This window comes from Heterodontus francisci, chromosome 7 (genome assembly GCF_036365525.1).
Source record: "Heterodontus francisci isolate sHetFra1 chromosome 7, sHetFra1.hap1, whole genome shotgun sequence".
NCBI classification, from domain to species: Eukaryota; Metazoa; Chordata; class Chondrichthyes; order Heterodontiformes; family Heterodontidae; genus Heterodontus; species Heterodontus francisci.
In genome coordinates, this window is record NC_090377.1 from 52,970,323 (window position 1) to 52,992,199 (window position 21,877).

A 21,877-nucleotide genomic window follows, 5' to 3' on the forward strand; every position below is an offset into this window, starting at 1 on the left:
TTGTCCGAGAATACTCTCATTTTCTAAGAGCATTGTTAAGACTTCCTTAGTAATAGATAACAGCATTTTCCTGAAGGCTGATGTCAGTCTAACTGGCCTGTAGTTTCCTGTTTTCTCTCTCCCTCCTTTCTCAAATTTGCTCAATTCCAATCTGCTTAGACCATTCTAGAATCTAAGGAACTTTGGAAAAGCAGAAACAGTGCATCCACTATCTCTGCAGTTACCTCTTTTAGAACCCTACGATATAGGCAATCAGGTCCTAGGGATTTGGTGGCTTTTAGTCCCTTAAGTTTCTCTAATACTTTTTCTCAGCTGAAATTAATTAGTTAAAGTTCCTAACTCTTATTAGCCCCTTGGCTACCTTCTATTTCTGGTATGTAATTTGCATCTTCTACTGTGAAGGCAGACAAAAAATATTTGTTCAACGTCTCTGCCATTTCCTCATTCCCCATGATAATTTCTCCTGTTTCTGTTTCCAGGTAACCAATGTTTACTTTAGCTAATCTCCTCCTTTTTGTATGCTTGTAAATGTTTTTACAATCTGTTTTTATATCCTGATGTTACGATCATCTGGTTCATGATTTATGTTAATTTTCTGGAGGTAATGTTTAATTTGGAAATTGATTTTTTTTAATGCAAGACAAATGAAAACACCTGGTTTGAGAAGCTGACAAGCAAACCTGGGGTGGTTACAAATCAAAGGGTAGCCCTCGTTTATTTGGTAAGGTCATAATGGGAAGTGTGGAGATGGTGTATCTGCAGCTGCCGTCATCAAGGGTTTAAATTATTCATATAATTTCCCAGAACAAAGAGAAGATTTAAAGTTGGAAGTAATTAGCTTAAATTGCTAAATGGGATATCCTACGTGTACCACAATGTTATGGAGATAGGTGCTGCTTGGGGAATGGGTCAGAGGTGCTTCTCGATCTGTGTGTTTGCTAACACAGTGGCCGAGATTTTATGTGGCCCCCTGAGCTGGGATCAGAGTTTGGGGGACACGGAGTATTGTAATGAGTGGCTGGGGGCGGGGAGTGCAGAGGGCCTGTCACTTCCCCATCACCAAGCGATCTTCCTGGGGGAGGCTGACAACAGCTTTCTCACCCAAAGGCCAATTGAGGCCCTTAAATGACCTATTAATAACCAAATAAGGGCCTCTTTCCACCCCTGCTGGGATCGTACCAGCAGCAGGGGGTGCCTCCGCCATGCAAGGAGGATGCCTTGTAACATGAGAATTTAATCCTGAGAAATGTGAGGTAATGCATTTTGGGAGGACTAACAAGGCAAGGGAATATACAGTGGATGGTAGGACCCTAGGAAGTACAGAGGGTCAGAGGGACCTTGGTGTACGTGTCCATAGATCACTGAAGGCAGCAGCACAGGTAGATAAGGTGGTTAGGAAGGCATATAGGATACTTGCCTTTATTAGCCAAGGCGTAGAATATAAGAGCAGGGAGGTTATGATGGAACTGTATAAAATGCTAGTTAGGCCACATTTGGAGTACTGTGTACAGTTCTGGGCACTACACTATTGGAAGGATGTGATTGCACTGGAGAGGGTGCAGAGGAGATTCACCAGGATGTTGCCTGGGCTGGAACGTTTCAGCTATGAAGAGAGACTGAAAAGACTAGGGTGGTTTTCCTTAGAGTAGAGAAGGCTGAGGGGGGACGTGTTTGAGGTATACAAAATTATGAGGGGTATTGATAGGTTAGGTAGGAAGAAACTTTTTCCCTTCGCAGAGAGGTCAATAACCAGGGGGAATAGATTTAAGGTAAGGGGCAGGAGGTTTAGAGGGAATTTGAGGAAATCTTTTTCACTCAGAGGGTGGATCCGGTCCTTAAAGGGAAGGGGATCCCGGCATAGGAAAATTGGAGGTTAAAAGACCAGAAGATTGCTTCTGGGGGGCTTGGGGGGTGGCACACAAATCCTGATGCAGGGTCCCCCCCACCTTTTCGGCCAGACGCTGGGAGCCCTGCTTCCAACACAAAATCCATCCCAATCAGTCAGTCAGTTGACTTTGGGACAAGCAGTTGGCTTTTGGAAAGCTGTTGCTTTAAATTAGGCAGTCAGTTGGCTTTGGAGATGCACAGTTGTTTGCCCTGTTCACACAGGTCCCAGATGCCCTGTAGAAGGTGTTGCATCTGAAATGACTTTCTAATCACAACATATAGGGCCCGATTTTAACCCATTCAAACCCACCCACTTGCATGGAGTTAAAATCAGACCCATAAAGTCTGTGGGCATGGTGTGTAATGAATTAATGAATAGCTGGTGCCATTTGTTCATTGATGTCTGCAAAATCCATCCCATTGAAAATTTTGAATAGTTCCATTATACTTGCTCTTTTATACAGCCATCACAACTTTCTGATGAAGATGCACCAATCTTCAATCCAAGCCAGATACATTGTTCTCTATTTTGTTCATAATTTGTCACTATTGTTTTATATTTTCAGCTTCCACCTGTGTTACTCTTTGGTTTGAAGTAGAAGTGTTTTTCACCATTGCTACCATCTTTTTTTGCCAATTGGGTTTGTACTTTCCTCTGCTTTTTCTCTAATGGATTATAAATTAGAATGACACACGTACTGTAATGTAGGTGTTCAGCTCTACCAGTATTATGCTACAGGGTGGACCAATGATAGAAAAATCTTGATTACGTATTGCTAGGGTACTATACATTGTGAGTGTTGAAATAGAGTGGATTTGAAATTGTAGAGATACATGAATGTAGAATGTGTTTGATAATTTTATTTTATTGTATCTTTACAGAGCTAATTAAAAATGATCTAAGAAAATAGAATGCTCAAAATATTCAATTATAATACAAGATAATCCTGAAACATTAAGACAGCATGCTTTAGCGTTAAACCATTTTCTTTACCGAAGCACGTTATTTGTATTGTGCTTCAATTTGAATTCCAATTTTAAAACAAATGTGTTCCACCACTATTTTATTTGAAGTGCAAGCTAGGAGGTTCCTTTATGTCTTAATTTTCTGTCTTTCCAGCAGGGGGAGGAAGGGATCTCTTGAAATAGTGCAAGTTTATTAATGATCTGTGAAACTTTAAAATAAATTAAGAGGATAGTACATTTTCTGAAAGTTTGGATTTGTTCATAGCAGGAATAGTACAACAATGGGCAATAATGAACAATGCACAATCTACAGTGACTACAAGAGAATATATAAATCAAACAATTAAATATTTTAGCGGTTTTCTGATACCACTGTCATCACACAATCTGTTGATCTTTAAAATATTGCATTTTCATCTTTAAAGTTATTTAATTTTACTCTATTAAATTTAAAATGTGTTGCAGAAATGCTGAAAATATTTAGGTGTATTTTCAAATGTGATAATGTAATTTTCATCACAGTAAAGAAAGAAAGACTTGCATTTATTTAGCACCTTTCAAGACCACAGAATGTCCCAAAGCACTTTACAGACAATTAATTACTTTTGAAGTGTAGTCACTGTTGTAATGTAGAAAAGACGGCAGCTAACTTGTGCATGGCAAACTCCCATAAGCAACAATGAAATAATGGCCAGATATTGTATTTTTATGATAATGATTGAAGGATAAGTATTGTACAGAACAGTGGGAACAATTCCCTTGCTCTTCTTCAAAATAGCGTCACAGGGTCTTTTACATCCACCTGAGAAGGTAGTCAGGGGCCTCGGTTTAATATCTCATCCGAAAGGAGTACGAATATCCGAAAGTAGCATGAGATTGAGCATATGTGATTTTGTATTAAATCAATTTAGGTTAAAACACTTACTCATGATCAGGTTGCATCCACCCTTGTCAGTTTACATATGGATAGGATTAAAGCAATACCATAGATCAATGGTGTGCAACATAGTGTTGTTCTTGAACATCTGTAACTTTATATTAATCTGATTTAAACATAGTAGACATATGTTAAACAAAAGCAAAATACTGTGGATGCTAGAAATCTGAAATTAAAACTGAAAATGCTAGAAACACTCAGCAGGTCTGGCAGCATCTATGGAGAGAGAAATTGAGTCAACGTTTCAGATCTGTGACCTTTCATCAGAACCGAGAAAAGTTAGAAATGTAATAGGTTTTGAGCAAATGAAAGGGAAGAATAACAAAAGGGAAAGTTTGTGATAGGATGGAAGTCAGGACAGATTAAATGGCAAAAGGATTCATGGTATAGAGCCAAAGGGAGTGGTAATGGGACAAGTAAAGAAACAAAAGATGTGCCTCAAGGAGGTATGAACAGCAAGATAGCAGCCCTCTGAATGCAAAGTAAAGGGATTAAGAAACAAGAGGAAAAAAAAACAAAGCCAGCAAAAAAAAGGTGAGGTTATGATCTAAAAATTTTGAACTCAGTGTTGAGTCCAGAAGGCTGTAAATTGCCCAGTCAAAAGATGAGGTGCTGTTCCTCAAGCTTGCACTGAGCTTCATTGGAACACTGCAGCAGGTAATGGACAGAAAGGTCAGATAGGAAACAAGATTGAGAATTGAAATGACAGGCAACAGGAAGCTCATGGTCATGCTTGTGGACTGAATGGAGGTGTTCCACAAAATAGTCACGCAGTCTGTTTGGTCTCCCCAGTTAGAGGAGACCATATCCAGAGCAGTGAATACAGTATTGTCACGATGCTGTGTTTTTTTTTCTCCTCGGGAAATATTGTGGTGCGTCTTTAAGGCTGTAAAAGATCAGTAATTCTTTAAGGCAGCATGGTCTGAAGACTGTAAGCTAAAGTGCATTCTGGTTTCGCGGCAACAGTCATACAGAGAGGGAGAACAGGGCTTCGATGTATCCATTTTGACTTTGAAACTTGTTAGCAGAGACACACGATTGACAGATTGATCCAGCACATGAAGGAAATAGGAGAACGCTCTCTAAGTCAATTTAGACCCTGGGTAGTTTCTCTCTCAAACTTCTAAACTGCTTCGAGCCAAATTAATTCCTTAAAGAAATAACAAATTATTGATCTACTGTATTCATCACAGGAAAAAAGAAGTAGTCATACAGCACTGAAACAGGCCCTTTGGCCCATCGAGTCTGTGCCGACCAACAACCACCCATTTATACTAACCCTACAGTAATCCCATATTCCCTACCACATTCCCACCATTCTCCTACCACCTACCTACACTAGGGGCAATTTACAGTGGCCAACTTACCTACCAACCTGCAAGTCTTTGGCTGTGGGAGGAAACCATAGTACCCAGTGGAAACCCATGAAGTCACAGGGAGAACTTGCAAACTCTGCTCAGGCAGTACCCAGAATCAAACCCGGGTCGTTGGAGCTGTGAGACTGCAGTGCTAACCAATGCACCACTGTGCCGCCCATATACTACAACTGCCAAACTGAACTGCTGAACCCCCATCTCTGGAAGGACTCTTTTCTCATCGGACCTTGGAAGACTGCAAGTAAACTTTGACTGTGTTGTATCAGAGGACCATTCGTCAGAAGTGTAATCTGCAAAGACTTTATTGTTTTTCTATTTTTTCGGGCAGCTAATTAAAAACCAAACTACTGTTAATTTGAGTATATGTATGCGAATGCAGGAATTAGAATTTTAACTAAGAAGTTATAAGGTCTTTAGATATCGATTTATCTTAGTAGTGTTTAAGATTTTAGGTTTTTTAATAAATAGTTAATTTGTTGATACCTAAAGATACCTGTTTTTTTCGCCTCATTCGGGGGTTACTAGATTGTTTAAATTCGCCTGCTGCTTTCTTCGATTTGGAAAGCTTAAAGATATATGATGCGACCTGTGGAGCAACGGGACTGAATTGACAGTGCGTTGCTCCCACCATGATCAGAATCATATATTTTGATTGGGGGCTTTGACCTGGGCAGTCGTAACGGTATAATAAATTGAAAGAAGTACAAGTAAATCGCTGTTGGGGGCCTTGGATGGTGAGAAGGGAAGAGGTAAAAGGTTCCTGGGATGAGGGGGTTGTCTTATGATGAGAAGCTGAGTAAATTGTGCCTATATTCTCTGGAGTTTAGAAGAATGAGAGACGATCTCATTGAAACATACAAGACTGTAAAGGGGCTGGATAGGGTAGATGCTGAGAGATTGTTTCCTCTGGTTGGGGAATATAATACACGGGGACACTGTCTCAGGATAAGGGCCGATCAGTTAGGCCTGAGGTGAGGAGAAATGACTTCACTCAAAGAGTTGTGAATCTTTGGAGTATTCTACCCCAGAGTTTGTGTATGCTCCATCATTGAATACATTTGAGGCTGGGAGAGACAGATTTTTTGGTCTCTCAGGCGAGCGAGTGGGAAAGTGCAGTTGAAGCTTAAGATCAGCTATAATCGTATTGAATGGCGGGGCAGGCCCGATGGGCCAAATAGTCTACTCCTGCTGCCATTTCTTGTGTTCTAGTGGCAGGTGTTGTATCTTCTGCACTTGCAGAAAGGTGCCATAGGAATGGGAGGGGGTGTTGGGGATGAATGAGGAGTGGATCAGGGTGTCACGGAGGGAACAGTCCCTTCAGAATGCTGAAAGGGGAGGGAAGGAATGATGTGTTTAGTGGTGGCATCACATTGGAGGTGACGGAAATGGTGGATGATGATCCGATGGATATGGAGGCTGGGAGGGTGTAAGGTGAGGACAAGTGCAACCTTATCATGGTCCTGGGTGGGAGGGGAAGGGGTGAGAACAGAAGTGCATGAGATGGAACGCACATGGTAGTGGGCCTTGTCAACCATGGTGGGGGGGGTGGGGGAGGGGGCATTCCTCAGTTGAGGAAAAAGGAAGAAATATCAGAAACGCTAGTATGGAAGGTTGCATCATCCCCGCAGATGTGATGAAGATGGAGAAACAGAAAGAATGGAATCGAGTCCCTACAGGAAGCAGGGTGTGAGGAGGTGTATTCAAGGTAGCTGTGGGAGTCAGTGGGCCTATAGTGAATATTAGTTGAAAGCCTATACCCAGAAATGGAGAGAGAGAAGTCAAGGAAGGGAAGGGAAGAGTTGCAGATGGAACATGTGAAGGTGAGAGAATGGTAGAAATTTGTAGCAAAGTCGGTGAAATTTTCCAGTTCAGGACATGAACAGCAAACAGCACCAATATAGTCATCAATGTACTGATAAAAGAGGTGATGGTGGGGGCCTGATTAAGACTGGAACAAGGTATATTCCACATATCCCACAAAAGGGAGGCATAGCGAGGACCCAAGCAGGTACCCTTGGCAACACCTTTTATTTGGAAGAAGTGAGTGGAGTTGAAGGAGAAGTTGTTCAATGTGAGACGATATGTTGAAATTACCTTGGAATAGAATTGACTTACTGTTTTATTTCTTTTCCCCATTAGTATTGCACTTCCTGATCCATCTGATGTGTAACGTTCAATATGTAGATTTAAATTTCAATAAAAAACAACTTAAAAGTATCTTCGTATTTTGACAAACATATTAAAATCTACATACAACATACATGGAAGGCTTCAGGCTTCTTCTGTTTAACTTTGCACTTGGAGCATATTTCAATTACGAAAAATTATCGTTGCTGCACTGAAAATGTAAGACAATATTCACTCTGGAATCTAATTTAAATTTTTTAGAGATCTATTTGATTAAAACTGTTTTATATTTTATGAGGATTGAATGAAAGTGTAGATAGACTAAGAGGCAGGAAATTATTTAGGATTAGTTTGGTCTTGAAATGACGAGACTTATTCTCATTCATTCAAATGATAAAGAAAATCTTTGACAAGTACATTTTATGTAAAATTATGGGTCTCTTTTGAGGTAGGAAATTTGAATTCTACTTTTCTACAGTAAACATATATTCTGACAACTTTCCCACCTGGACATTAAGGGATTACTTTGAATAGATAACATTTCCTCTGGACTTTCTTTATCCTTCATCGAAATAAGTAATAAAAGAAAACTTAATTCCAGAATTATGTATGCTGTAGCATTATTGCAGCCATTTCTACATGGTGTCGGTCAGATCCATTTGTCCTTTCTTATTCTGTATCTGAATACTTAAATTACTCATGCATGGTGCAAGGGACAATGATATACATATGCAAGCTTGTATCACTTATTCAATCTTTTTTTGTATATTTAGAGATACAGCACTGAAACAGGCCCTTCAGCCCACCGAGTCTGTGCCAACCAACAACCACCCATTTTATACTAATCCTACATTAACCCATATTCCTTACCACATCCCCACCATTCTCCTACCTACACTAGGGGCAATTTACAATGGCCAATTTACCTATGAACCTGCAAGTCTTTGGCTTGTGGGAGGAAACCAGAGCACCCAGCAGAAACCCATGCGGTCACAGGGAGAACTTGCAAACTCCACACAGGCAGTACCCAGAACTGAACCTCGGTCACTGGAGCTGTGAGGCTGCAGTGCTAACCACTGCGCCACTGTTCCTTTCAATTGGATTTAACCCGGGAGGTCCGAGAAGGAAGAAAATAAGCATGTGGAGGAGATCCTTTTAGATAACCTGGAGCAATAGCCAAAGAAACATATCCACCATTGTTAATTCCTGGTCTCCTACACATACTACTGGTATCTAAAGAGGCCCATTGTTTTGAGATCTTGAATGATACAACATATGGAAATAAGACAGGAGAGACCCTTCCAAGTTTCTTGTCTTAATTTCCTGACAGCACAGCTCATTGTCCCAGAGGTGACAGGGCTCTGAATAAGTTGGAGGTGGTGTAAAGTGGAGATGGAGAAGCCTAAGAATACAGCATTAGAGAAAACAAGCCTTAGGGTGAGGTGGTCATGATTAGTACATTTTTTGTGTGTGTGCGTGCGTGCGTGTGTGTATGTATATAGATGCTCTTGTTTCTTGAGTAAAACCTGGACGAAGACAGCCATAAAAACATAAGGTGTGCCCGAAACTTGCTGGTCTTCCAGCGCAAAGAGTTGTCCGCGACCGAGTGTTGCAGACTGGCACATTCCAAGGTCCAGGACTACGTGCTGAGGGACGCACTAAAGCTTGGGGCAGCCACTGCAAAGGCTCAATGGGGAAAGAACAATGTGTAAGGTCCTCCCACCAAAGTGAATTGAGGGGCTGGGCTCATGGGAAACCCCTCGGGCTGTATACACCAAATATGGGTTTGCTGCAAAATGTACCTGGCAGGTAAAATGGAATGGAAGAGTTGTGAGGCAACTCACTCCCGTATTGAAGAAAACTGATTTCCTTTGCACTTTTTGGAATGTCAACTTGGTACTGTTTTGAACTCTTTTGTAATGTATTTTTTTACAGATTTTTATGAATAAAGTATATTTTGGGGGAAAAAAGCCATAAAAACATAAGAAATAGGAGCAGGAGTTGGCCATACAGCCCATCAAGCCTGCTTCACCATTCAATAAAGTCATGGTTGATCTGGTCTTGGCCTCAATTCCACTTTCCTAAACATTCCTCATAATCCTTGATTTCCCCTATAGTTCAAAATTCCCTGTATCTCTGTTTTGAATATATTCAATGACCCAGCCTCCACAGCTCTCTGGGATAGAGAATTTCAATGATTCATGACCCTCTGAAAAGAAATTCCTCCTCATCTCTATCTTAAATGGGCAACCCCTTGTTCTGAAACTATGCACTCTAGGTCTCGATTTCCCCCATGAAGGAAAACATTCTTTCAGCATCTACCTTGCCAAGATCCCTCAGAATCTTATATGTTTCAATAAGATCACCTCTCATCCTTCTAAACTCTAATGAGTATAGGCCCAACATACTCAACCTTTCCCCATAAGGCAACCCCTTCATCCCAGGAATTAACCTAGTGAACCTCCTCTGAACTGCCTCCAATGCAAGTATATCCCTCCTTAAATAAGGAGACCAAAACTGTATGAACATAACAACATAAGAAATAGGAGCAGGAGTAGGCCATTCAGCCCCTCAAGCCTGCCCTGCCATTCAATAAGATCATGGCTGATCTGTCCCAGGCCTCAACTCCTCTTTCGGGCCTGCTCAGCCTAACCCTCGACTCCCTGAGATTTCAAAAATCTATCTACCTCCTCCTTAAATACATTTAGTGACCTAGCCTCCACAACTCTCTGAGGCAGAGAATTCCACCCTCTGAGAGAAGAAATTCCTTCGCATCTCAGTTTTAAATGTGTGCCCCCTTGTTCTGTAACTATGTCTCCTAGTTTGAGATTCCCCCACTAGTGGAAACAGCTTCTCAACATTTAGCCTGTCAATCCCCCTTAAAATCTTATGTGTTTCTATAAGATCACCTCTCATTCTTCTAAACTCCAATGAATAAAGGCCTAACCTGTTTAGATGTTCTTGATACGACAACCCCTTCATCCCAGGAATCAGCCTAGTGAATGAAGGTGTGGTCTCACCAATAACTTGTACAATTGTAGCAAGACTTCCCTACTTTTATGCTCCAACCCCCTTGCAATAAAGATCAACATTCCATTTGCCTTCCTAATTACTTGCTGCACCCGCATGCTAACTTTATGGTTCATGTACGAGGACACCCAGATCCCTCCGTACTGCAAAATTCTGTAGTCCCTCTCCATTTAAATAATATTTAAGCCATGATCCATGTAGAACTTGAAAAAGTATCAAGCAAGCTTTAGTAATCACAATTCGTTATTGTAGCTATTTACAACACATGGAAGTTCCCCGACTAACACCTGATTCACTTGACCCACCTCATTCCCCTGTAAATTGTGGCACGGAGTCAACTCCCCCTTAGCCCCTTTATTCCCTTCACCCACTTGATCCTGGCCATCACTTGGGACTAAGTCCTCTTAATTCAGGCTCAGGCTGGGTGTTTGGGATATCAGGGTTACAGGAGAGCCACCCTCTACCTAATCCACTGGCTATGGTTAATGGCTTAGTACAAAGAGGAGGAAACTCAGTCCTTTCTTTAACTATCAATTTACTTTATTCACGTTGTTGTACAATGTAAGAATAAGGCTTACACACTTGGTTAGACAAAAGCATGCAACTCAAACTGGGTTATACACTTAATAACAAAGCTAACTAGAATTGATAAGCACACCCACTAGGTTCCTCTGACCTTTCCCTGACCTAGTCACAGAAAACAAAGGATAATACCCGAAAAAGGGGAGAGCTGACGCTGGCCAGGCGTTCCGTTCTCTCGTTTACGTTGTCGCCGCATTGCTCACGCAGGGTCTTCCGCTTCCGTGATGGTTGTCTCCGGAGTTTCTCGCTGGCTCTCTGCCTGAGATTCTCTATACTTATTCTCTTTCTTATCTCTTCAAACTGTGCTGTTTCTTTCCAGTTGGTTTAGGCCTCCTCACCTCGTTCGTATCTTCTCCTTATTGGCCCAGGCCCAAAGACCCCGGTATCACACAGTGTCCAAATAAGGCTCTATTCCTGTGATCTCTCCCTTGTCTTGTCACATAAAGTAATTAGTTCAAACTGGTTTTTACCAGCACAGGCCAGTGTTTGAGCTCAGGTTACTATAGTTCATGAACTATCCAGCAGTTTGTAACAGATTCTGTACTTCTTGCAGCCCCTGGCCAACATCTCCCCCCTCTTTGTTTTGATACAAATGGTTCCTTGGGATCATTTGCTATCATGACTTGACACTCATGTCTCTCTCCTTGATACACTAGGTTGTCTGCCAACATAGTGGTAGTTTTTAACCCTTTTACGCTTATGTTTCTTCCTTGCAACAATAGTGTCCACCTAGCAATTCGGTTCTGACTTACTGACCCGTCTTTGATCCTACCGTCTAATAGTAACTGTACAGGGGTATGTTCTGTCAATATTGTAAGTGGGTTCAGTCCCACTATGTAAGTAAAATACTGTACTGCCCAAAAAACTGCTAACAAATATTTCTCGCACGTCGTATACCCCTGCTTTACCGGTGAAAGCATACGCGAGGCATACGCTACTGGTCTCAATTTCCCATGTGTCTCCTGTAACAGAACTGCCGAGAGGGTGGTGTCTGTGGTAGCTACTTCCAATGAAAATGGCTCAGTTGGATTTGGGGTTTTCAGAGCAGGCGCAGCAGCTAGTGCCTGCTTTAAATCTGAAATGGCCTGTGTGTTCAGTTTTCTACTCCCACGCCACATTCTTTTTCAATAGCTTCATTAATGGGGCCGCTTTTGTAGCGAATCCGTCAATGTGGTCCCTGCAATATCCCACCAAACCCAGGAAGGATCTCAACCCTTTTCCATCCCGCGGGACAGGGAGTCTGCCAACCGCTACTACCCTTCGTTGGTCAATTTCTCTCTCTCCCAGTGTCAAGATCATTCCCAAGTAAGTAACCTTCTGTTTCATAACCTGTGCTTTTTTAGGGTTTACTTTTAGTCCCAATTCGTGTAACAATTGTAGTAATTCACTTAGTAACTGATAATGTTCCTTTTCCGTTTCAGTTTGTAGAAGTAAGTTGTCTACATACTGCACCAGGCATTCAGGCTTTGAGAACCCTTTTAACCCTTCCCTTAGACGTTGGCGAGATATAGACGGGGAATTATGAAATCCCTGCGGCAGGGAGGTCCACGTATATTGTTGTCCTTGGAAGGTAAACGCAAATTTATATTGGCATTCTTTCTCCAGTGGAATAGACCAAAAACCGTTACTTATGTCTAAAACCGTGAACCACTGTAAGTCCTCATTTTGTTTAACTACTGTCTCTGGGCTAGTTGCTGCGGTGGGGGCCGTTAACGGGGTTACCTTATTTAATTCTCAGTAGTCTATCGTTAGTCACCAGCTACCGTCCAGTTTCCTCACCAGCCAAATAGGCGAGTTGTTAGTGGAGGCTACCGGTCTTAGTATCCCTTGTAGCAGCAAACTCTGTATCACCTTTCCTACCTCCTCTTCTGCCTGTTTCGGAAAACCATACTGCTTCTGTGGTTTGGGTTCTGGACCCTGCATACACACACTCCCGGTCATTTTCCCACAATCATGTTTATGTCGAGCAAATACTACTGAATTCCGTGTGATAATTTGTTGTACTTCAAGATCGCTACTCATTTCTTCTGGTCTTGTCCACATTTCCCCGAACGTGCATATCCTATCCTGGTATTCCCCCACCGGGACGGATGTGTGATCTATACTACCCATGCCCAAAGGCATTTGCCAAATCGCACAATTAACAGGGTCAAAACAGAGTCCTGCTTTAGCCATATAATCATACCCTAATATATGTTCTTGTTCTCTAGGTAACTTAATGAGAACCACTGAGTGCTCTATTGCTACGTCCCCCACGCTGACTTCCAACGGTATGCTCACATATCCCACTTGTGAATATCCTGTGAATCCGCTTAAACCAAGTTTACTTTGAATTTTCCAATCTACTTTACTAACATTGGTGGTGTTTACGGTGGTTCGGGATCCTCCAGTGTCCCAAAGGAACGTGACAGGGCGGCCTCCAACCCTACCATTCACTAGGGGTCTCCCTGTGTTATCCCACCGCGTGTCACACACCCATAATGGAGATGCCTGCAACCGTCATTGTGGTTCGGCGTACGACCCCGAAGACGGTGCTCTCTTTAGTATATCACATAGAGGATTTGACCTATTCGGTCCTTCCACGGGTAGGCTCTGGCGTTTGTTCTGGCCTCCTCCCCGACCTACATTTTCTCGTCTCGGGTTTGGGCATTCTCTTTTGAAATGTCCCTCCTGGCCACAGTTATAGCAGTGGGTCGGCCTGCCCGGAGTTCTCCCTGTTCCTGGGACGGTTCCTCTCCCAATGCTTCTACCCCTTCCTCCTGTCTGAAAGGCTGGGTGGGGTGCCCCCTGTGTCGTTCCCCTCCCTTCATTTCTCCAGGTTATTGTCTGATATTTGACAGGCATCGCCTTTCCCCCAGGGGCCTTGGAGAATTTTGTTATTTCCTTCACCCATGCTCTAACCATCCTCCTGAGTACCCAAGCCTTTGTGTGTGTGTCATCAGAGGGATCAAATTGATCTAGTGCCCTTCTTGACTCCTCTGTGCCATTCGACACCAGCGTTCTCAGCCATCGGTTTCTAATCTCTGGCGTTGGATTTGCTCTATCTAGGTTTGCGCCATATACCCCTTGAAACACCGCCCAGATGCGGGCCGCAAATGCGACAGGGTGCTCACCTTTTCTTTGATAGCATTTCGTTAGCGCCTCCACAGGGTCCCCTCTGTTAGCGCCATGACGTTTAATACTTGATCTTTTAAAGCCTCATTTGTGCCTCTACCGAGTTTTTGTTCCTCCAGTAGGGCGGAGTGTATGTGTGGGTGTAGGCACATTATAATTAATTTTCTTTCTTCAGCATCATCTAAGCCGTGTATTCCTCTCTGTTGACTGACAGCTTGGAACAGCTCCCTAGGATCATCCCCGGGTGCGCACGTCCCAATATCTTTCGTGATATCCCTCAATTGCTGTACCCTCATTGGAGTGGAATATGTCATACACGGGCCAGCTGCCACCTGGCCATCTGCCCCTATCGCTGCCCTAGTGGTCACAAGGGGGGCCATGGGGGCTGATGGCTCCTTTGGCTCTGGCTCATATGCTGGCGGAGGATCCTTGGGTAGAGAGTCTCCGTCATCATGGCCATATCTAGCCCCTTCATCTGCGAACTCATTCCAATCTATGTCCCCTTCACCGTTCTCTTCACTTCCTTCGGGTGCAAAAGCACAGATTATACCTTTCAGCGCGGCTAGCTGCTCTTGCAGTCTTGCTATGTATTTTTGACACTTTGTGTGATCACCTGAATTACTTCTCTTTTCCTGAGCTGCTCTCTGAATCACATTCATGGCAGGTTTTAAATCACTACATTGTTGTTTTTATCCTTCCACCTCAGCTTTAGCTGCTTGGGCTTCTCCCTCTCACCTACTTTTTCCCGTAACTAGTTTTTCGCACTGTAACTGATATTGGTTCATATGCATCAAATCCGCACTTCTCTGTCCCTGCAAATCAGTTACTTTTTCACTAAGGCGGGCTGCCTCCTCACGGAGTTTTTTATTCTCTTCCTCTAGCCTGTTCACCTCATTTTTAGCCTGCTGTTGGCATTCTATCCATTCCTCAAATAAACAGCCGATAGCTACTGACTTCTGTATTTTTTTAAATTTCCTAGCTGACATTTTTGCTTGTGCAATCTTTCAAAGGGCCTCTCCCACGGGTTTTCCCTTGTCGCTGGTGTGACCTGCATACTCCCCATATTGCGGCCACTTCCCTATTACGTATTTTTGGAGGAATCCCTTCCAACCAAAACAATCCAAGTCTCCAGGGCTTGGAGATTCCCTTTGATTCGTCATCTTATGTTAGTAGCTATGAATTAACCCCTAAGTTCCTGTTCTCTCTGTACTTTGCCAATTCGGTTCGGCTCGAATCTCCCGCTGATTCAATGGAGAGGTTTATCCTCGTGCCCACCCAGGGACGCCAATTATGTAAATCGTGGTGCGGAGTCAACTCCCGCTTGGCCCCTTTATTCCCTTCACCCACTTGATCCTGGCCATCACGTGGGACTAAGTCCTCTTAATTTAGGCTCCGGCTGGATGTTTGGGATATCGGGGTTACAGGAGAGCCACCCTCCACCTAATCCACCGGCTACAGTTAATGGCTTAGTACAAAGAGGAGGAAACTCAGTCCTTTCTTTAACTATCAATTTACTTTATTCATGGTGTTGTACAATGTAAGAATAAGTCTTATACACTTGGTAGACAAAAGCAAGCAACTCAAACTGGGTTATACACTTAATAACAAAGCTAACTAGAATTGATAAGCACACCCATTAGGTTCCTCTGAGCTTTCCCTGACCTAGTCACAGAAAACAAAGGATAATACCTGAAAAAGGGGAGAGCTGACGCTGGCCAGGCGTTCCGTTCTCTCTCTCTTTTACGTTGTCGCCGCGTTGCCCACGCAGGGTCTTCCACTTCCGCGATGGTTGGTCTCCGGAGTTTCTCGCTGGCTCTATGCCTGAGATTCTCCATACTTATTCTCTTTCTTATCTCTTCAAACTGTGCTGTTTCTTTCCAGTTGGTTTAGGCCTGCTCACCTCATTCGTATCTTCTCCATATTGGCCCAGGCCCAAAGACCTCGGTATCACACCGTGTCCAAATAAGGCTTTATTCCTGTGATCTCTCCCTTGTCTTGTCACATAAATTAATTAGTTCAAACTAGTTTTTACCAGCACAGGCCAGTGTCTGAGCTCAGCTTACTGCAGTTCATGAACTATCCAGCAGTTTGTAACAGATTCTGTACTTCTTGCAGCCCCTGGCCAACACCCCAGAACCAGATCCAGCAGTGCCTCCTTCCTCATTGGACCAGAAACAAACTGATCAAGAAAATTCTCCTGAACACACTTCAGAAACTCTTCCCCCTCTCTGTCCTTTACAAAATTACTATCCCTGTCTACATTAGGATAATTGAAGTCCTCTCTATAACAACTTTATAGTTTTTGCACCTCTCTGTAATTTCCCTGAAAATTTCTTCCTCTATGTCGTTCCCACTAGTTGGTGGCCTACGAAATACACTAACAGATGTAATGGTACCTCTATTGTTTCTTAATTCTGACAAAATAGATTCAGTCTTTGACTCCACTGGGACATCCTTTCTCTCCAGCACAGTAACTTTCTCCTTCATCATTACAGTTACCCCTCTTCCTTTATTTTGTTCCCTATCTTTCCTAAATGCCTTGTATCCAGGAATATCTAGTACCCAGTCCTGCCCTTTCTTGAGTTAGGTCTCCCTTATCAGCACAACATCATATTCTCATGTGCCTATCTGCACCTGTAACGCACCAACCTTATTTACCACACTTCGAGCGTTAACACACTTATGCTGTAAACTTTAGACCTTATTGCATTACCTCTTAGTCCGACACCACCTCGTACCTTACTATTTCTTACTCTAGTGCTATCTGCTTCTCCCGATCATTTGTGCATCTTGTTTATCCTTCAAAATCCTATACCCTGGTTCCCATTACCCACAAAGTTAGTTTAAACCCTCCCCAACAGCACTAGCAAATTGCCCTGCAAGGACATTGGTCCCGGCTCTGTTTAGGTGCAACCCATCTGACCTGTATAGACCCCATCTCCCCCAGAACCAGTCCCAATGACACTGGAATTAAAGCCCTCCCTCTTGCACTATCTCTCCAGCCACGCACTCATCTGCTCTATCCTCCTATTTCAATACTCACCAGCTCATGGCACCAGAAGTAATCCAGAAATTACTACCTTTGAGGTCCTGCTTATTAGTTTTCTTCCTAGCTCCCTAAAATCTGCTTGCAGAACCTCATCCCCGTTTCTACCTATATTGCTGGTACTAATATGGACCACAACCTCTGGCTTTTCACCCTCCCCCCTCAGAGTGCTCAGTAACGTCCTTGACCCTTGAGGCAACATAGCATCCTGGATTCACATCTGTGGCAGCAGAAATGCCTGTCTATTCCCCTAACTATAGAATCCTCTGTCCCTATTGCTTTCCCAATCTTTCTCCTGCCCCGCATCAACTGTTTCACCTGGTTTTTGGCCCCTACTGTTAAATCTTGCCCTTTTTAGAATCTTATTGCTCCACAGGTTGAAATAAGTATCAAAGGCTTTTAAAACCTCATCAAATATGGCTGGTGTCTCATTAATGCTTTGTCTTGCGATAACATTGTCTGCTATTGTGCCAATGGAATACAGCAATGTGTTAACTTGCTCTGCTTCAGACTGGAAGCAATTCTGTATCTCAAAAATATTTTTTGCCAGAGTGACCAATTTTGGTTTGCTTTGGTCCTTCCGTGTGTCCAGATCTCTACAGTATTGTGAATTTAAGATCCATAGCTCCTATTTGGTTTACTTTCACTTTTGAATATTTCCCTCCAGTATTGGAAGTTTCCCATGCTTTTCAGCCCCGCGCTGACTCCTGCTGTGGCCACCATTTCTCCCTGTGAAATCTCACCGCTAGATTTTAGATTTATTTCCTCCTTGTTTTACAAGCAGTTATGTAGCGTTCCTGCTATACTCCTTTAGCTCTCTTCTCTTCGAGTATCGAGTATTTGCAGCGTCGATTTTTTTGCTTACTCCGGTCGCCACATGTAATGGTGTAGACCTCATATCTGCCCTCACGAAGGACTTCTGATTTTCCCGGTTTTGCCGGCCTAGTGCTATTAGGAACAAATTTTTAACCTCTTTCTGCTCACCAGATCCCCGATTGTTGCTTGGTTCTCTGACTTGAAGCCGGCGATCACTGGATTGGATTTCTACAAGCCGATTCCCTGACTGTCCGTATCTCCTTTGTCCACGGAGAAGCTCTGGAGCTTTTTCACAGCCTCTTCTCAAGTTCTGCAGTTTTGACGCTTTTTCAGGTCAGCCCTATGCAAAGTATTTCTTCAAATTCTTCTTCTGGGTAAGAATCACTATTGTTCATGATTTCATTGCTAATCATGTTTTATGTTTGGTTGATATGTTACCACCTTAATATACTTAGTTAGTCTAGCTTAGAGAGATTCCTTAGACTTGAGTACTTAGAACATTAACCTTTATTACATTATAACTATGTACAGCTTCACACCAGTCTGTGTGACTCCTCTGAAGCCATGCTGCATCTCTCTTCAAGTCTCTCTCACATGTGATCTCTTAATCATCATGGTGAGAGCTATTCTTTACACTTTCCTAACACTTTCAGATGCTTATACTACAAGGCCAGTACTGTATTGAGGGTGTGCTACATGACGGTGTTGCTATCTTTAAGATAGTATAGTAAACTGAAACACTATTTGAAAAAGACTAGGGAGCTCTTCTAGCTCTCTGGTCAACATTTATCCATCAACCAATTCACCAAAAAACAGATTATGTGGTCATTTATGGTTTTGTGTTTGTGGGACATCGGAAAATAGGAACAGTGACTGATTGGTAGCCACGCTTGTCTACAAATCAACACTTGAGGAATGAATTCATTGACTGTGAACACTTTGGCATGTTCTGAGGCCTTTAAAGGCACTAAACAAATGCAAGTTCACTTTTTCTTTTACCTATAATATAATGTGGAAAAATGTAAGGTTATCCACTTTGGTAGGAGGAATAGATGTGCAGAGTATCTCTTAAATGCTAAGAGATTAGAAAGTGTAGATGTACAAAGGGACTTGGGTTTCCTCAGCAATAAGTCACTGAAAGCTAACATGCAGGTGCAGCAAGCAATTAAGAAGGCTAATGGTATATTAGCCTTTATCGCAAGATGTTTTGAATACTGGAGTAGTGAAGTCTTGCTTCAATTTTGTAGAACTTTGGTTAGACCGCACCTGGAGTAATGTGTGTAGTTTTGGTCTCCTTACCTTAGGAAAGATATTATTGTCATAGAGGGAGCACAATGAAGGTTCACCAGGCTTGTTCCTGGGATGGCGGGACTATCCTGTCAAGACAGATTGGGGAAACTGGGCCTGCATTCTCTAGAATTTCGAAGAATGAGAGGTGATCTCATTGAAACCTACAAAACACTTAAAGGGATAGACAGGGTAGATGGAGGTAAGATATTTCCTCTGGTTGGGGAGTCTAGAACCAGGGGACACAGTTTCTAAATAAGGGGGAAGCCGTTTAGGACAAAGATGAGGAGAAATGTCTTTACTCAGAATGTTCTGAATCTTTGGAATTCTCTACTCCATAGGGCTGTGGAAGCAGAGATTGACAGATTTCTAAATACAAATGACATAAGGGGACATGAGGATAGTGTGGGGAAAAAGGCATTGAAGTGGATGATCAGCCATGATGGTACTGAATGGCAGAGCAGGTTCAATGGGCTGAATGGCCTACTCCTGATCCTATGTTCCTATTGTGTTTGATGCAGTCAGACAAGGCCAATAGTTGAAAAAGCCACTTTCCTAGAATGATGTCGCTACAATTATGGCCTTAGCAAGATAGACCATCAACAGAGTATGTGAAAATCATTATATACGAACAATCTATTTTTTTAAATGACAAACCTGTGGCACAGACTGCATTCCTTCCTGTGATTTACCAGTAACTATGGATGTAAGTAGGCATAATTCTGCTTGATAATCTTTAGAATATTCACTTTTCCTGGCTTCTTTGAGTGTTAATGGATTTCTGCTTGTGTGACAAATACATGTGTATATTAATCATGTGATAAAAAATTCTTACATAGCTGGACATTTTTGTGTTTTTGCTGTGTTCTAATTCATCTGCATTTATTTCAGGGTTTCCTCAAGCCATAAAGTAAAAATGACTTTTTTCTGGCTAAGGGTATGCAGTTTATATTAATAAGTTGTACTGCCTTCAGGGCGTTTTTGCTTCAGAGATTCGGTTCGCAAGTACTCTGCTTTGAGGTGATTATTGGCACTGATACATGTTGCATGGCTCATATTGCCCTCTGCCCATATGAGATTATATAGATTAGTTTCAGGAAATTGACTGGAGTTAATTAAACATGGAATTATAAAATTATTTCTCTAAATGGTAATGGTGAACTGTGCAATATAATAAGATGTCATGTAAGCAAAGATGTCTGCAATGTATCAGTTTAGCTTTATTTCCAAATCTTCATTTGGAACATTAAATTTTTCTTGTTTTTGGCTTACGTTTCATTTCAAATTGATCAACAATATGAACTACATTCCTTTTGGAGTGCATATTTATTTTGAAATATTATGCTTCATCAGTGCTGTTGTACTTAAAATGGCTGAATAAAATTTGTAAGAGTATGTTGCAAATTAATTAATGCATTCTGATTGCATTAGAATTGTAAAACTGACTATGTTCATTATATGTTGCTCAATTAGATTTTAATTATAAGCATTATGTTTATCCTTAGGAACTGCAGAAAAGATTTGAGACATATGGGTTGGGTTTCAAATGCAATCATTTTAAAAGTTATGCACACTGATGTTTGCATTTGGCATGTGGTAAATAGCATTGAATGAGCAATGGTATCTCTGGACCTACATTCCCCTAAAGTGCAGAATTATATCCAGGTGACAGTTCCAGATAGATATGTTTTGACTTTTGGAAAGGAATTGAATAAATATGCAAATTGACATAATGCTGGTTTAATCCTTGATTAAGTTTAATTCAAATTCTGGTGGGTGGTTTTCCCTCCTATTAAAAGTGATCATTATGTGGAACCATTCTTTGCAGAAGGGTTGTTTCATTAGAGGAAGTCCTTTATATAAGCCTTGCTCCGTTTTATTTAGTACTTCATGAGAACATTGCAGGAATTTTTCTTGCGTCTACAATTGTATATTTTTCAAGCTTGAATGAAAGGCAATTGTATGTTGATTTAAACAGTTTCCAATTTTTCTACCATTTACATTTAATCTGTGAATTGTCTAAATGGATGGTTCCTTGTCAAATCCCCAGTGTAGGATGATGTGCGGTATGCGAGAGTTGCAAGAGTATAGGTTACCTACTGGAGCATAGGGCTGGAGAGGGTTGCAGTGAAAGCATGGCATGAGGCTGCAGAAGGATTAAAAGTTGATATGCTGCATAATGATGGAACACAGGGACTTACAGAATAAGATATAAACTGTAGATCTCTGGGCGAGTTGGAGTTTATGTAGGGTGGGAACTGGGAAGACCAGTTGAAGAAATTTGTGTTGAGGTATTGAAGGTATGGACAAGTGTTCTAGTGGGGGTGATTTTCAGGGTTGGAAATGCTCTTGGCTTGAACTTTCAAGTTTATTTGAGCACTCAGCTGGAGATGGAAATTAAATTAGATCCAAGTATTGATATTTTTGCCAGAAATTGAACAGGATGACTTTAGTCTTCCTAATGTTTGATATCAGCCAGGCAATCGAACAGCATGATTACAATCATGCAAAAAAGAACGGAGACAGGTAAAGTTGGGGCCCATATGCAAACTGAGCTCATATATTAGCAACCTTTGGTGTTGTGGGTTCAAATCCCACCATGGCAAGTTGTGAAATTTAATGATATAAATAAAGCTAATAATGTATGGGCTGACAACTGGGAATGTGTAATAAACATCACCTTGCCATTATCATCCACATTCTGAGGGC